We start from the raw sequence: 15,240 nt of genomic DNA, 5'->3' as shown, positions 1-15,240 counted from the left end.
GCCGGCGCCCGCGGCCACACGCCGGCCACCTCCTGCTTCTGCCGATGCCCTGGAGACGTCCAGGGATGCCACGCGACCCCCACGTCCCCCTCTCATCCTCCCTCACTCTCCCCCTCGTCTCCCTCACCCTCTCCCACGATGGCCGAGCGCGAGCCTCGCCGCCGTTCGCCATAGACGCCACCAGAGCCACCCCCTCGCCCCTCCGACGAGCCCAATAGCTCCGCCTCGTCGCTCTGGACCTCTCCACTGACCCACGCGACTCCAAACGCCGCCGAACTCCGTCTTCGCCCTCGTCTTCAACCTCGGGCACCCGAGCCATCTCCGGTCGATTCGCCGCCGCCAGGACCTCCCCGAGCTCGCTGACCCCTCTCCGACCCCGCTGTGAGCTCCTCTTCCTCTTTCCCTAGCTCCCGTGCTCGTTTGGCCTCTGTAGTCGCCACTTCCACCACACCCGAAAGCTCCCCGCCGCCGGCCATGGCGCCGTCGTCGCTAGAGCCACAGTGGCTCGAAGCCAAGCTCACCGTTGTGCTCAGCGCAGCACCAGGAGCCCGTAGCCACCACCAGCTCCTTCTCCCGTGCACTGTAGCGTCGAACCCAACCCCGTCCGAACTCCGGCCGCCGCCACGAGTTCGATTCCGGCGAGCTCGCTCCACCCCAGCTCCTCCCACTTGCCCCACTAGATGCGCGCGAGCCCCAGCTACGCGTAGGACCAAACCGCGGTCGATTTGGTCGCCTGTGGGCGATTTCCGAAGCCCTCCGCCGTCTCGGCCTCGCCGGCGACTCAACGCCGGCGGGATTAGCCCCGCTGACCAGGGGTTTGACCCCAGTTTGACTCCCCTGAGTCAATGACAAGTGGGCCCCCTCTGCTAACTAAATCAAATTAGTCTTAACTAAAAATAATTAGTTTAATTAACTACTGACATGCGGGACCCACCAGTCAGGTTTGACCTGGACGTCCCTGTTGACCACTGACGTCACCCTGACGTAATGCTGACGCAGTAATTAAATTACTGGAATTATTCTTATACAGGAAATTCCAGAAAATAGTCAAAACTTCTAAAAATCATAGAAAACCAACCATAGCTCCAAATGTAAAGATTTATATATGAAAAATGATCAGAAAAATCCAAAGAATCTGAATCTGGCATTTTCATGCATGTTGGAACAACTTAAAGTTGCTGTTTAGGACAATCCAATTAAATGGCATCTAAGAAATCACATATGGAGTTTGAATTTGAACTTAGGGTTCAAACCAACCCCATTTAACCTGTTTCTAGTTGCATTAGCTGAAAACACAGCATATTGACATGTCATGATCATGCATCATATTGTGCATTGCATTGATTGTGTTCTTTCTGTGTTTGCCGGTGGTTGTCCCCTCTCGATAGACGTTGTACCGACGTTGTGCTCGTTGACACCGATGAAGACCCAATGATATCTTCAGAAGTGCCAGGAAAGCAAAACCCCCTTACTCCGATACAATCCCACTCTCTCGCTCCTGCTCTCTTTTACTGCATTAGGACAACAACGATTCATCTGTTACTTGTTGTGGTAGTTGAACCCCTTTCCTCTGCATGACCTGTCATTGCCACAGTAAATAGATGAAACCCACTAGCATGAGTAGGAGTTGTTTGAGCCCTGATGTGCCTACTCATTCATGCTTATTTGTCATGCCTGCTACTGCTTAGAGTTGAGTCAGGTCTGATTCATCGGGGATGAATTGGAACAGTGATGAACATGTCCTACTGTGTGTGAGCTAAGTGTGTGAACACGATTTGGTAAAGGTAGCGGTGAGAGGCCATGTAGGAGTACATGGTGGGTTGTCTCATTGAAACCGTCCTTAGGAACTGAGTTCTGTGTTTGTGATCCATGAAACAGTTACTACCACGCATTGGGCCCGAAACCAATGGATCCTCTTGGCTTCTTGATCACCCTTGTCCTCTGTCCAGGAGTTGCAACTAGTTTCTGGTGTTTATAGGATATGTGTTGGCGGCCGTGCGTAGCGCTGACCCTAGGGGTGGGCTATGATGCGGTAGATACACCGTGGCCGGGCATGCCGGGCGCCCGTTTGGTGTCTCGGAACCCTGTACACATCGTTCGGGGCCGTATGTGGAAACCTCGGCCGGACTCCTTGCGGATGGAACCTGGATAGGCGATAAACCTGGACTAGAGACTTGAGTGTTTAGGTAGGTTGTGGCCGACACCCTCGTTGGGCTTCCGCTTGAAGGTTGCCGAGTACATGTCGTGTAAACGGCGGTAAGTGGTGAGAGCGTGTGTGAAGAAGTACACCCCTGCAGGGTTAACATCATCTATTCGAATAGCCGTGTCCGCGGTAATGGACTTCTGGGTTGCCTATAACAGTTCATAGACAAGTGAAAGTGGATACTCTAAAACTCGCAAGATAAGTGTGAGTGCTATGGATGGCCTTCTCGTAGGGAGACGAGAGCGGATCCATAGTGGTGTATTGAATGGTGAACATGTGGACTCATGTGTGCCACCTCAAAAGAGTTGCTTGCAGTTGTAGTTCAGATTAGCCACTGAGTCAAAGCTGGCTTGCTGCAGTTAAACTCCACCACCCCCTTTGTTGATACCGGTGCATATGTAGTTAGTTCTGATGTAAGTCTTGTTGGGTACATTTGTACTCACGTTTGCCTATTCTATGTTTTTGCAGAGAGACGTCAGTCTTGCTAGTAGTTCCGTGTGGACTTCGACGTTTAGCTTGATACCTCAGCTACGATCTTGTGCCCTCGACAGGATCTGGTAGATAGTTAGGCTTCTTAGCCTTTTTCATTTGTAGATGTCTGTACTCAGACATGTTAAGCTTCCGCATGTGCTTTGACTTGTATGTTATGATTGTTGGGTCATGAGACCCATGTTTGTAATATCTCGCTCCTCGGAGCCTAATGGATAAATACTTGAGTTGTAGGGTTATGTTGTGATGCCATGTTGTATTTACACATATCGAGCATATTGTGTGTATGATTGAAATGCTTGGTATGTGTGGGATCCGACAATCTCGTTGTTTATCCTTGGCAGTCTCTCTTATGGGGAAATGTAGTCTAGTGCTTCCATGAGCCATAGTAGTCCGCTACAGCCCGGTTCACCGGAGTCCTGTTAGCCCAGCACTACTGCTCAGGACACTTGACTGGCCGGCATGTGTTTCACTTTGTTCCTATGTCTGTCCCTTCAGGGAAACGTCACGCGGTAACATCCGGAGTCCTGCCTAGCCTGCTACAGCCCGGGTTCCCGGAGTCCTGTTAGCCGAGTGCTACAGCCCGGATTTACACACTGCTGACCGACATGCTCGATGTGATTCATGTATGCCTGTCCCCATAGGTTAGTGCCGCTTTGGGTTCACGACTAGCCATGTTGGCCCGGGTTCTCTGTCATATGAATGCTAGCAACACTATCATATACGTGAGCCGAAAGACGCAAACGGTCCCGGGCCATGGTAAGGCGACACCCGTGGGAATACCGTGCATGAGGCCGCAAAATGATATGAGGTGTTACCGGCTAGATCGACGTGACTTGGAATCGGGGTCCTGACAGCGTTGGTATCAGAGCCTGACTGCCTGTAGGTTTACCAAGCCAACTGGTCGAAGTCGAGTCTAGAAATGCTTTAGTTATATAAGGGAATTGATTGTGGAAGGGAACGTAAGGCTCTTTTTACTCCTTATATCTTATGCCCTTCTGATCTGAGTCATCCTCTTCTCTTCTAAGGGGATTAAGAACTAGGCCTTCTCATCTATCTATCAGGATGACGTGTTACTAATCCATAGACTTATAGGATTGTTGGATTCAAGTTTCAGTTCAGTTTCTACTACTTTTAGTATGTTGTCAGTCAAATCAGACCCTTGATATGATGATGTTAAGTGGTTACGCCACTATTTTGCAGGATGTCTCAAATCTTTTTGAGCATTTACAGCCGTTATGTTGTCCGAGTCATTCCAGGTTTCTAAATAGTCTGATGCATTTGCAAACCCCTTCCTCCTGTTCCTGATGTCCATTTGGGCCAGATCAATCACACTAACCGGTCAGTTGAGGTACTCTATTGCCTCGACATATATGTTGGAGCTATTATTATGACCCTAGGTGTTTTAGGGAGTCACCTAGTAATCTAGCCATCTTTTGTGTTCCGGTGTGATGATTCTGGCCACCATTCTCGAAAGCATCCCGTGATGTCGTTTAGTTAGTACGCATTCTATTCCTGGGTTCTTGGCCCAAAATTCACTCTACTTATCTCGTGTTGATAGTGTTGCTAGTTCCTTTAGGATATTAGTAACCTTGCGACAGTCCTCGAGGTCCGTGGTATTTCCTTCTTTCAAATACCATGAACCATTAAGCCAGAAGTTCTTTAAACCAAAAGATCACAATAAGAGTGCTCTTAATGGGTTCTCCATTCAAGAATTGTGAATCTGCTAGTCCTACCTTTCTGCATGGATTATCCGGAAGAAACCTGTTGAACTTGTTCGACATACTAATCTATGCGTCCACAACCCAGAAAATTATATGTCCCTTGAGTGGTTCCTCTTCAGTTGTATCCCGACCATCCTCTGTCAGTTGATAGCCTAGAGTACGTGTGCATTTGTGTTCATCGATGCCTAGTATTCTTGTGGTTCGTCAAGCCGTTCTATTTCAGAATGACTAGGAGAAACAAACTCCAGTACCTCATCCATATCCAGGATTGGGTCAAAGCAGTTGTATTCCGCAGATCAAAATGCAACCCAGCTTTTGGTTCTATTCTACCCTGAAGTATTACCCACTTTATGTCAGGAGCGTCATGAGATTTGCACCTTCTCCTATGAATTCTTGACACAGTGATACTTCTTGCCATCATTGTTCATTCCTCGGTTCCCGTGTTATTGTAACCGGAATGCCGGCAAGTGAGTCGTGATGTGTGAAATCAATACTCCTAGCAACTCCGTTGCTTAGTAGTTAATGGACAATATTCTCATTCTTAGCGTGTTGGTTATTGAATCATCATTCTAAGATTGATCGTGCTACCTAGTTCATTTTCCTGGTGCACTCTTCGATCAAGGGTTGGGACTGTGTCTATCCTTGCTTAGTTGATCATATCGTCTTGCCCTGAAAAGCAAGATTGTTCTCGAGTTTAGTAACATATCGGTGGTTCGTGATTTTCCGAAGATCTTCTCGGAAGTATTACCTGGTTGTCACCTGACCGGTATGTTGAGTTCGTGATTAAATGGGTTTTCTTATAAATCACCCCTTCTCCAAGAATCTGTGTTGGATATCCCTGAGCTAGTTGGTTGAGCTAAACAACAACTTGGAGAGTTGGAAGATAAAGCTTGTCTGACTTAGTTCATGTTAAGGGATATCTTTTTGTGTGTGTGTGATGAAGAAAGATGATATCTCCATCGATTGGTCCTCGTGATCAGTTGTTGGATCTATTGCCTTGTCAGAACTTTGACTTGAGTATGGGCTATCGTCAAGTCAAATCAGAACCAACGATGTTTGTAATGTTGCCTTACTCGTGGTTGATCCCTCGAGCATACACCATTACATATTTTGGGCTGACCAATGCTATCACCGTGTTCACATGATGGTGGAAGTCCAGTGATATGGAAATTCCGATGAGTTGCTGTTGAGCCCATCAGCAGCATTTTGTCTCCTCCATGATTTGTGTTCAACATCCAGCTAGTGTTGAAAACTTGTGTAAGCATTTTCTTCATGCCCCGTTCATGTAGAATATGTTTGGATGAAAGTAGTGACCTCCTCTAAGTTCACGTGCAAACGATGCAAGTTGCCGCCGTGAGTTCGAGAAAGGTTGTTTTTGTTTCCTCTGGTACCATCCCAAGTCAGTCATGCATGTGCGAAGTATGCTATGGTTTGACAGGCTCGCTACCTCCATTCCATTTGTATTCCCTATCACACCAAGCCACTGGCTGATTTGTTCAGGGAAAAGAAGTTTCTTCATAAGAGCTAATCGTATGACTTATGCAAGGACTTCGATATCCTCGATGATGGTTCCCAACTAGGACTCGGCAGTGATTCATTGTAAGACTACTATGTGATCATACTTGTCTGGGACAACATGTTCACATGTGTTTAGCAGAACCAGTTCATGTTTTGGAGCTTACTACCATAGTCCAGTCCATTTCCTGAGAATCTCGCAATGTCATCTCATCGATTTGTGTTGCAAACTTTCATTTTCTTTCCAGACTCGATGAGTCTGGAATATCCTGACACCAACCAGATCTGAATCTCAGGCAGATGTGATGGTTGGGACGTTTTCCCAAGAGCTATAATATTGATCTCTCTGTAACCCGGTAAAGTGGATGTCGTGACCAACACACCCAGCCGGAAGACCTATTATTGTAGTATCTTGATTGAGTAAGTTGTCCACCTCCCCATAAGGATCTCGTAGAATTTATTCCAATAGTAGTTCCTTATGGATTTTTGTGTTTCCGAAGTCCGACCTGCTACTTGATGTTCTAGATACCAAACCATTTCAAAGAATGGTTAGGCTAGCACATCAAGGAGAGCATTAGAAGCGGAGCGCTAAATGTCTCTCGGTCGATCATCCAGATTTTGATCCCTTGGCCTCGCTAAGGTGAAATCTGAGAAAGTGTTATCTTTCTTTGCATCTGCATCTTCCACCATTATTCATCATGGTAGCATGTTGTGTTGCCAGGATCCTTGACACGGATATTGGTAAAACCTTGATGAATACGGAAATGCTCAAGTTCTTGAGAGCACGCGTAAGCACTAGGATTTATCGTCGGCATTAACTGGGATCCGTTCTCAGTTTCTTCAATTATGCCATAACCTTTCAAACAGTGGAATCTCTCTCTACTGTTGGGTTTCTCCCCAATTACTAGAATCATTCCTAGCGTTTGCATTTTGTTCCCAGCTTGCACCGCCATTGTGTCATCCTACTACGGACTACCCTTCTCAGTAATTATTAACCAGGATCATCCTCAAGTGGTCCTACCACGGGTCCCATCCATTTCCGGTGATAAGCAAAAATCATCCATTGCTTTGTCTTCAACAAGGTAGTCCACATCATCCATTCTAGTCAGGGTATGTCATTCTTTCGAACTTCTCCAAACGATTGCTCGAGATTTTCCCTAGGCTGGTATAGAGAATTTTATTGACCTCTGGATCAAAAGTAATTCTTTTTGCCACTTAAGGGATGATTCTACAGGACACCCTCCTCCAAGATGTCTTGTTTCGGTGTCTTGGAAACTCAACTCCTCGCTACGTTGGCAACCGTTCACCACCCTTTTACATGTGGAATTGTTGCCCACCTAGTGATCCTTTATCATGTGTTTCACTCCATCCCTTTGGACGTATGCTCCGTGTCTCAGCTCGAGAGATGTTTCAGCATCTCGCTCCACGAGTTGATCCTAAGTTGTTCGATCTTCAATAAGATCAATCCTTCTAGAGATTTCCCTTTCCTCTCATTTGTCATGTTAGTTGGAGTTCTCAGAGCAGGACATCGAGACAATGATGGTGGTCGAATCAACGTTCTTATAAGTGCAATTGGATTGAGAAGGTTGTGTTAGTTGTGTTCCCCTTTATCTTACCCTACACTTGAATCTCGGGACGAGATTCTTGTTTAGTGGGGGTGAGTTGTCACACCCTAGCTAGTTCAAGCATTAGAGTGTGCATCATGTTTAAATTCCTCTTAAATTTGAAATGGGGAAGGCAGAAACCCCCAACACCCCCCTGGAAACAACTAGGGTTTACTAAAATTATTTTCAATGAACCTGAAATGCCCTTCTAAAAAGTTCACCCTCTTTGTCTTGGGTTAGAACCTCTGGCAAAATTGGTGCAAAATTTTCTAGGTCAACAGAAGGTCATTGAATTAAATCATAAGTATTTGAATTTGGGCATTTAAATGCTATAAAATAATTTAAATGCTCAAATAATTCTGGAAATAAATGTTTGCTGTTGGATATATTCTAACCAGAGCCCACAATTATTTTCAGGATTTTTGGAAACGTTTTAGTATTTTTAATAAATCCCAATAGTTGCAGTTAAATAGAAAAACAGAAAAAATCGGAAAAAGAGAGAGAGAGGGAAGCCATCTGGGCCTTACCTGTGCTGGCCCAGCCCACCTGGCTCGGCCCAGCCGACTGGCTTGCCAGTCGTCCTCCTCCTCCCGCCAGAAGGACGAGGAGCGCGTGGCCGGCGCCCACGGCCACATGCCGGCCACCTCCTGCTTCTGCCGACGCCCTGAAGACGTCCAGGGATGCCACGCGACCCCCACGTCCCCCTCTCATCCTCCCTCACTCTCCCCCTCGTCTCCCTCACCCTCTCCCGCGATGGCCGAGTGCGAGCCTCGCCGCCGTTCGCCGTAGACACCACCAGAGCCACCCCCTCGCCCCTCCGACGAGCCCAATAGCTCCGCCTCGTCGCCCTGGACCTCTCCGCTGACCCGCGCGACTCCAAACGCCGCCGAACGCCATCTTCGCCCTCGTCTTCAACCTTGGGCACCTGAGCCATCTCTGGTCGATTCGCCGCCGCCTGGACCTCCCTGAGCTTGCTGACCCCCTCTCCGACCCCGCTGTGAGCTCCTCTTCCTCTTCCCCTAGCTCCCGTGCTCGTTTGGCCTCTGTAGTCGCCACTTCCACCGCACCCGAAAGCTCCCCGCCGCCGGCCATGGCACCGTCGTGGCTAGAGCCACAGTGGCTCGAAGCCAAGCTCACCGTTGTGCTCAGCGCAGCACCAGGAGCCCGTAGCCACCACCAGCTCCTTCTCCCGTGCACCGTAGCATCGAACCCAACCCCGTCCGAACTCCGGCCACCGCCACGAGCTCGATTCCGGCGAGCTCGCTCCACCCCAGCTCCTCCCACTTGCCCCACTAGATGCGCGCGAGCCCCAGCTATGCGTAGGACCAAACCGCGGTCGATTTGGTCGCCTGTGGGCGATTTCCGAAGCCCTCCGCCGTCTCAGCCTCGCTGGCGACTCAACGCCGGCGGGATTAGCCCCGCTGACCAGGGGTTTGACCCCAGTTTGACTCCCCTGAGTCAATGACAAGTGGGCCCCCTCTGCTAACTAAATCAAATTAGTCTTAACTAAAAATAATTAGTTTAATTAACTACTGACACGCGGGACCCACCAGTCAGGTTTGACCTGGACGTTCCCGTTGACCACTGACGTCACCCTGACGTAATGCTAACGTAGTAATTAAATTACTGGAATTATTCTTATACAGGAAATTCCAGAAAATAGTCAAAACTTCTAAAAATCATAGAAAATCAACCATAGCTCCAAATGTAAAGATTTATATATGAAAAATGATCAGAAAAATCCAAAGAATCTGAATCTGGCATTTTCATGCATGTTGGAACAACTTAAAGTTGCTGTTTAGGACAATCCAATTAAATGACATTTAAGAAATCACATATGGAGTTTGAATTTGAACTTAGGGTTCAAACCAACCCCATTTAACCTGTTACTAGTTGCATTAGCTGAAAACACAGCATATTGACATGTCATGATCATGCATCATATTGTGCATTGCATTGATTGTGTTCTTTCTGTGTTTGCCGGTGGTTGTCCCCTCTCGATAGACGTTGTACCCACGTTGTGCTCGTTGACACCGATGAAGACCCAATGATATCTTCAGAAGTGCCAGGCAAGCAAAACCCCCTTGTTCACTCCGATACAATCCCACTCTCTCGCTCCTGCTCTCTTTTACTGCATTAGGACAACAACGATTCATCTGTTACTTGTTGTGGTAGTTGAACCCCTTTCCTCTGCATGACCTGTCATTGCCACAGTAAATAGATGAAACCCACTAGCATGAGTAGGAGTTGTTTGAGCCCTGATGTGCCTACTCATTCATGCTTATTTGTCATGCCTGCTACTGCTTAGAGTTGAGTCAGGTCTGATTCATCGGGGATGAATTGGAACAGTGATGAACATGTCCTACTGTGTGTGAGCTAAGTGTGTGAACACGATTTGGTAAAGGTAGCGGTGAGAGGCCATGTAGGAGTACATGGTGGGTTGTCTCATTGAAACCATCCTTAGGAACTGAGTTCTGTGTTTGTGATCCATGAAACAGTTAGTACCATGCATTGGGCCCGAAACCAATGGACCCTCTTGGCTTCTTGATCACCCTTGTCCTCTGTCCAGGAGTTGCAACTAGTTTCTGGTGTTCATAGGATATGTGTTGGCGGCCGTGCGTAGTGCTGACCCTAGGGGTGGGCTATGATGCGGTAGATACACCGTGGCCGGGCATGCCGGGCGCCCGTTTGGTGTCTCGGAACCCTGTACACATCGTCCGGGGCCGTATGTGGAAACCTCGGCCGGACTCCCTGCGGATGGAACCTGGATAGGCGATAAACCTGGACTAGAGACTTGAGTGTTTAGGTAGGCTGTGGCCGACACCCTCGTTGGGCTTCCGCTTGAAGGTTGCCGAGTACATGTCGTGTAAATGGCGGTAAGTGGTGAGAGCGTGTGTGAAGAAGTACACCCCTGCAGGATTAACATCATCTATTCGAATAGCCGTGTCCGCGGTAATGGACTTCTGGGTTGCCTATAACAGTTCATAGACAAGTGAAAGTGGATACTCTAAAACTCGCAAGATAAGTGTGAGTGCTATGGATGGCCTTCTCGTAGGGAGACGAGAGCGGATCCATAGTGGTGTATTGAATGGTGAACATGTGGACTCGTGTGCGCCACCTCAAAAGAGTTGCTTGCAGACGTAGTTCAGATTAGCCACTGAGTCAAAGCTGGCTTGCTGCAGTTAAACTCCACCACCCCCTTTGTTGATACCGGTGCATATGTAGTTAGTTCTGATGTAAGTCTTGCTGGGTACATTTGTACTCACGTTTGCCTATTCTATGTTTTTGCAGAGAGACGTCAGTCTCGCTAGTAGTTCCGTGTGGACTTCGACATTTAGCTTGATACCTCAGCTACGATCTTGTGCCCTCGGCAGGATCTGGTAGATAGTCAGGCTTCTCAGCCATTTTCATTTGTAGATGTCTGTACTTAGACATGTTAAGCTTCCACATGTGCTTTGACTTGTATGCTATGATTGTTGGGTCATGAGACCCATGTTTGTAATATCTCGCTCCTCGGAGCCTAATGGATAAATACTTGAGTTGTCGGGTTATGTTGTGATGCCATGTTGTATTTACACATATCGAGCATATTGTGTGTATGATTGAAATGCTTGGTATGTGTGGGATCCGACAATCTAGTTGTTTATCCTTGGCAGTCTCTCTTATGGGGAAATGTAGTCTAGTGCTTCCATGAGCATAGTAGTCCGCTACAGCCCGGTTCACCGGAGTCCTGTTAGCCCAGCACTACTGCTCAGGACACTTGACTGGCCGGCATGTGTTTCACTTTGTTCCTGTGTCTGTCCCTTCAGGGAAACGTCACGCGGTAACATCCGGAGTCCTGCCTAGCCTGCTACAGCCCGGGTTCCCGGAGTCCTGTTAGCCCAGTGCTACAGCCCGGATTTACACGCTGCTGATCGACATGCTCGATGTGATTCATGTATGCCTGTCCCCATAGGTTAGTGCCGCTTTGGGTTCACGACTAGCCATGTCGGCCCGGGTTCTTTGTCATATGGATGCTAGCAACACTATCATATACGTGAGCCAAAAGACGCAAACGGTCCTGGGCCATGGTAAGGCGACACCCGTGGGAATACCGTGCGTGAGGCCGCAAAATGATATGAGGTGTTACCGGCTAGATCGACGTGACTTGGAATCGGGGTCCTGACACGTGACCCTGATGATGACTGGCGCCGGCACAACGAAGGCCTCGCCCTGTGCAAGTTGATGCCGCTTGATAATGATATGTATGATGTTAAGATGCCATCGCTTGAGGGCAAGGCTTGGGCGGGCGCAAATGGAGATTGGGTTGTTTACATTGGGTCCAACTGCGAGTGGGAACTTGTGAATGTGTACACTCGTCACCGGGTTCCACTTCCAAAAATCTCAGCACACTGCCCAGAGGTTGAGCACACCGGTAATGTACGCACGTTCAAATACGATCATGGTGACTGTATTCTACGGAAGATAGCAATTTGTCGAGTTCCCAACCGCTCTTGGAATTACAGCAACTATGATGTTGTTGCTATCTTCGACAAGCTTGTTGCCGTCCTTGATGGTTTCACTCGATGGATATTGCTCAAAAATCAGTTTCTGTACACGGATGAGTACTGTGATGCAATTCAATACGAGCGCCATGTGTTTGCTGCCACCACTTGTGGCACTGTTTTTGCATGGCATCCTCATAGTTTCGGTACGTTTGTCTTCCACCATAATTATAATTGTTTCATCCACATGCATGCAGGTTAGCAAGTTTCCCTTTACTAATTAACCTTCTTCTTGTGTTTCCAAGGTCCTGTGAACATCCCACCACCTATACTTGAAAAAATTTATAACCAAGGGGGAGATGACGATGGTGATGATCACGAGCATGAGGACGAGCATCGCCCATATACTCTGTGGCGCCTGGCAACTAATTCCGATGTGTCGGATTTCGGGTTCTGGCAGACCCTAAAGGTTCGAACTCTGGGGTGCGCACGGAGATCTTTCCCCTACCGACTCGCGCTTCTATGGCTCGCAAGAAATCTAGGCTGGAAAGAAGAACACACAAAGGACACGAGGTTTATACTGGTTCGGGCCACCGATGTGGTGTAATACCCTACTCCAGTGTGTGGTGTGGTGGATTGCCTCAGGGGCTGATGATGAACAATACAGGGGGAAGAACGGCCTCGCGAGAGGTGTTCTTGAGCTGGTGCAGTGTGTTCTACTTGGTCCGGGTCTCTCTCTCTCTTTCTCTTCTCTCCCCCCTTTTTCTCTTTCTTTCTCTCTTCTTTTTCCTCCCCTTCTCCTTCGGGGGCTAGTCCTATTTATAGAGGCCCTAGTCTTCTTCCCAAATAATGAGCGGGAAGGGCGCCAACAATTGGCCATTTTGAAGGGGAACATCTAGTACAAGTTATCCTGACCAAAGGTGGTCTTCGGCTGCCAAAAGCACTGGTGATGACGCCGTCTTGGGCTCCACGGTGCCCTCCGTCCTGCCACTCTGCTGGTCTTGGTCTCCTTGCACCGGAATGGTAACCTTTGCCCGATGCCTTGGACTGTGCTTGTTCCCTTTGCACCGAAGGGGAAACAAGAACACTGCATAGGCCGGCGCCCGCCTGGCGCCCGCCTAATCTCGATCGTCATGGCTTGCATCATGGGCTCCTCGTGAGGCACCCTTGCCTTGATCTCTCTGCCTCCTCGCGAGCCTGCCTGATGAGGCTGCTCCTGAGGAAGCCTCCTGTCGTCCGCCCCGCAAGGCTTGGCCCCTTGCGAGGGTCTTGAGCTTGAGCTAGTGAGGCTGGGCCGCACTGGGCCCCCACTCAAGCCACGCCGCAGGCCGCAGGCAGGCAAGTCTAGGGACCCCCGTTCCCAGAATGCCGACAGTAGCCCCCGGGCCCAAGGCGCGCCCGGGCTTGGCTTAGCAGAGAAGCGAAGGGGCAAGCGCTTAGCGCCGTGGGCCCCAATAGCCTGCGGCCTTGAGCGCCGCGTGGCGATTGATTGGACGTGGGCGTCTGTGCTTCCCCATGATGCCTCGGCAACCGTCCATCTGACAAAGAGGTGCCCGGGCCAAGCTTAGTTGCTTTGTTCTCGTTTGCCTTACCCCAGATCCCCTTTCTCGCTCTTCTCCTTCCTGCTCCTGAAATCCTCCAGATCTGTCTCAATCCTTCCCATTCGGCACGCCATGGCGCCTCGCAAGTCCCCAACCGAGGCCTGGTACTCTCCGGCTCTGGATCCCCCGAACTTGTCAGAGAAGAACCTTGCCCTCACGCGCCTGATGACGGTCGCGCAGGGCAGCAAGGGGGCGACTGTGCTCAAGGCCGGCTCCGACCAGCCTGAGGGCAAGGGGAGCACCTTCTATTCGTTCTTTGTGAGCGCCATCATCGCCGGTCAGGTGCCTCCTTTCTCCGAATTCTTCTTTGCTATTCTCCGCCAATACAACTTGCAAGCTCTGCATCTCCACCCCAACTCTGTTCTTCTCCTGGCGATTTTCACTTACTATTGTGAGGCTCACATTGGGGTGAAGCCCTCGGTGGCCTTGTTGCGCCACTATTTTCCCTCCGGGTTTCTCATGCCCATGTCTCCGCATGCGCGAGCTTTATCGCATACTCCAACTCCAATGCTATCTTGAAGCCTGGGAAGAGAATCGAAGGCTTCTGGAGCAAGTGGGTCAAGGCCAGGGGTGAGGGCTGGAGAGTCAGTAGGAGCCCATGAGTCGCGATGCTCAGGCGCCCCCCTTTTAACGTGCAAGCGGTCCGTGCCGGAGAGAGGGAGAGATAGCCCGCGATGTCCCCAACGTTGCTCCTGGAGTGAGTCCTGCATACCAATCATAAGGAGAGACAAGACTTGTCGCTACGGTTGCCAACCAACCATTGGTCGCTCCGAGGGAGTGATTGGGGCACTGAGGGCCTGGTGAGGTGGCGCCTTGCGGGGCTGCCGCGGCCAGAGCTCGACCACTCAGATTTATCGGCGTTGCAGGGACGGACCCGTACGCAGACGTCGTGCCAGAGCGAGCGGCTCCATGTGCAGGTGTCAATTGAGTAGGCGATTAGGTCAGGTATGTTAAGTGCGAAGGAGCAAATCCGTTTCAAGTAGATGCGGGAAAAGCAAAAGCCGTTGGGCCAGGCCCGAGCAGCTTGGGGATGATGCAGCCCGAGGGGCGCCCCCGACAAGGTAGGTAAAGAGCGTAAGCAAAACAGATACATGCCGCAGGGACGGACCCACGCGACCTGGGAACGACGCGGCCCTGTGGGCTCTCCCAGCTAAAAATGGAACTTTAAAGATGTCACCTGATGCCATTGAAGATGATGTGATGCCGAAGAAGTGGGCGACGCACGGTGAAGACGTCGACCCTCACGAGCCCCCAGGCCCAGGAGCATCGGGAGGCTCCGGGGGCACGGGTAGGTCTTCGAGGGCCATCTCCACCTCCGCCAGGACTGCACAATGCCTGACCTCCTGAGCCTCCAGAATGCTCCTCAGCAGGCGCTGATGAGCGGCGACCGCGTTCGGTAGGCCGAAAGGCATGCGAACGTAGTTGTGAGGTGGACCCTCGCAACGCCCCATGCGTGAAGGCCATAGGTGCTCCTGAGACGCGGCTTGGTTGAGCCCTGCCATGTCGATGCAGACGCGCAGCCCACCATCCTTGCCTAGATGTGGGGCCACGACGGGCAAGCGGCGGCTGCCGCGCATGACTCTCGACTCCTGTAGCTCCTGGGTGTTTCCTGCAATGAAC

This window comes from Triticum dicoccoides, chromosome 7A, assembly GCF_002162155.2.
Source record: "Triticum dicoccoides isolate Atlit2015 ecotype Zavitan chromosome 7A, WEW_v2.0, whole genome shotgun sequence".
In the NCBI taxonomy this organism is placed as follows: Eukaryota; Viridiplantae; Streptophyta; class Magnoliopsida; order Poales; family Poaceae; genus Triticum; species Triticum dicoccoides.
This window is presented reverse-complemented; position numbering follows the sequence as displayed.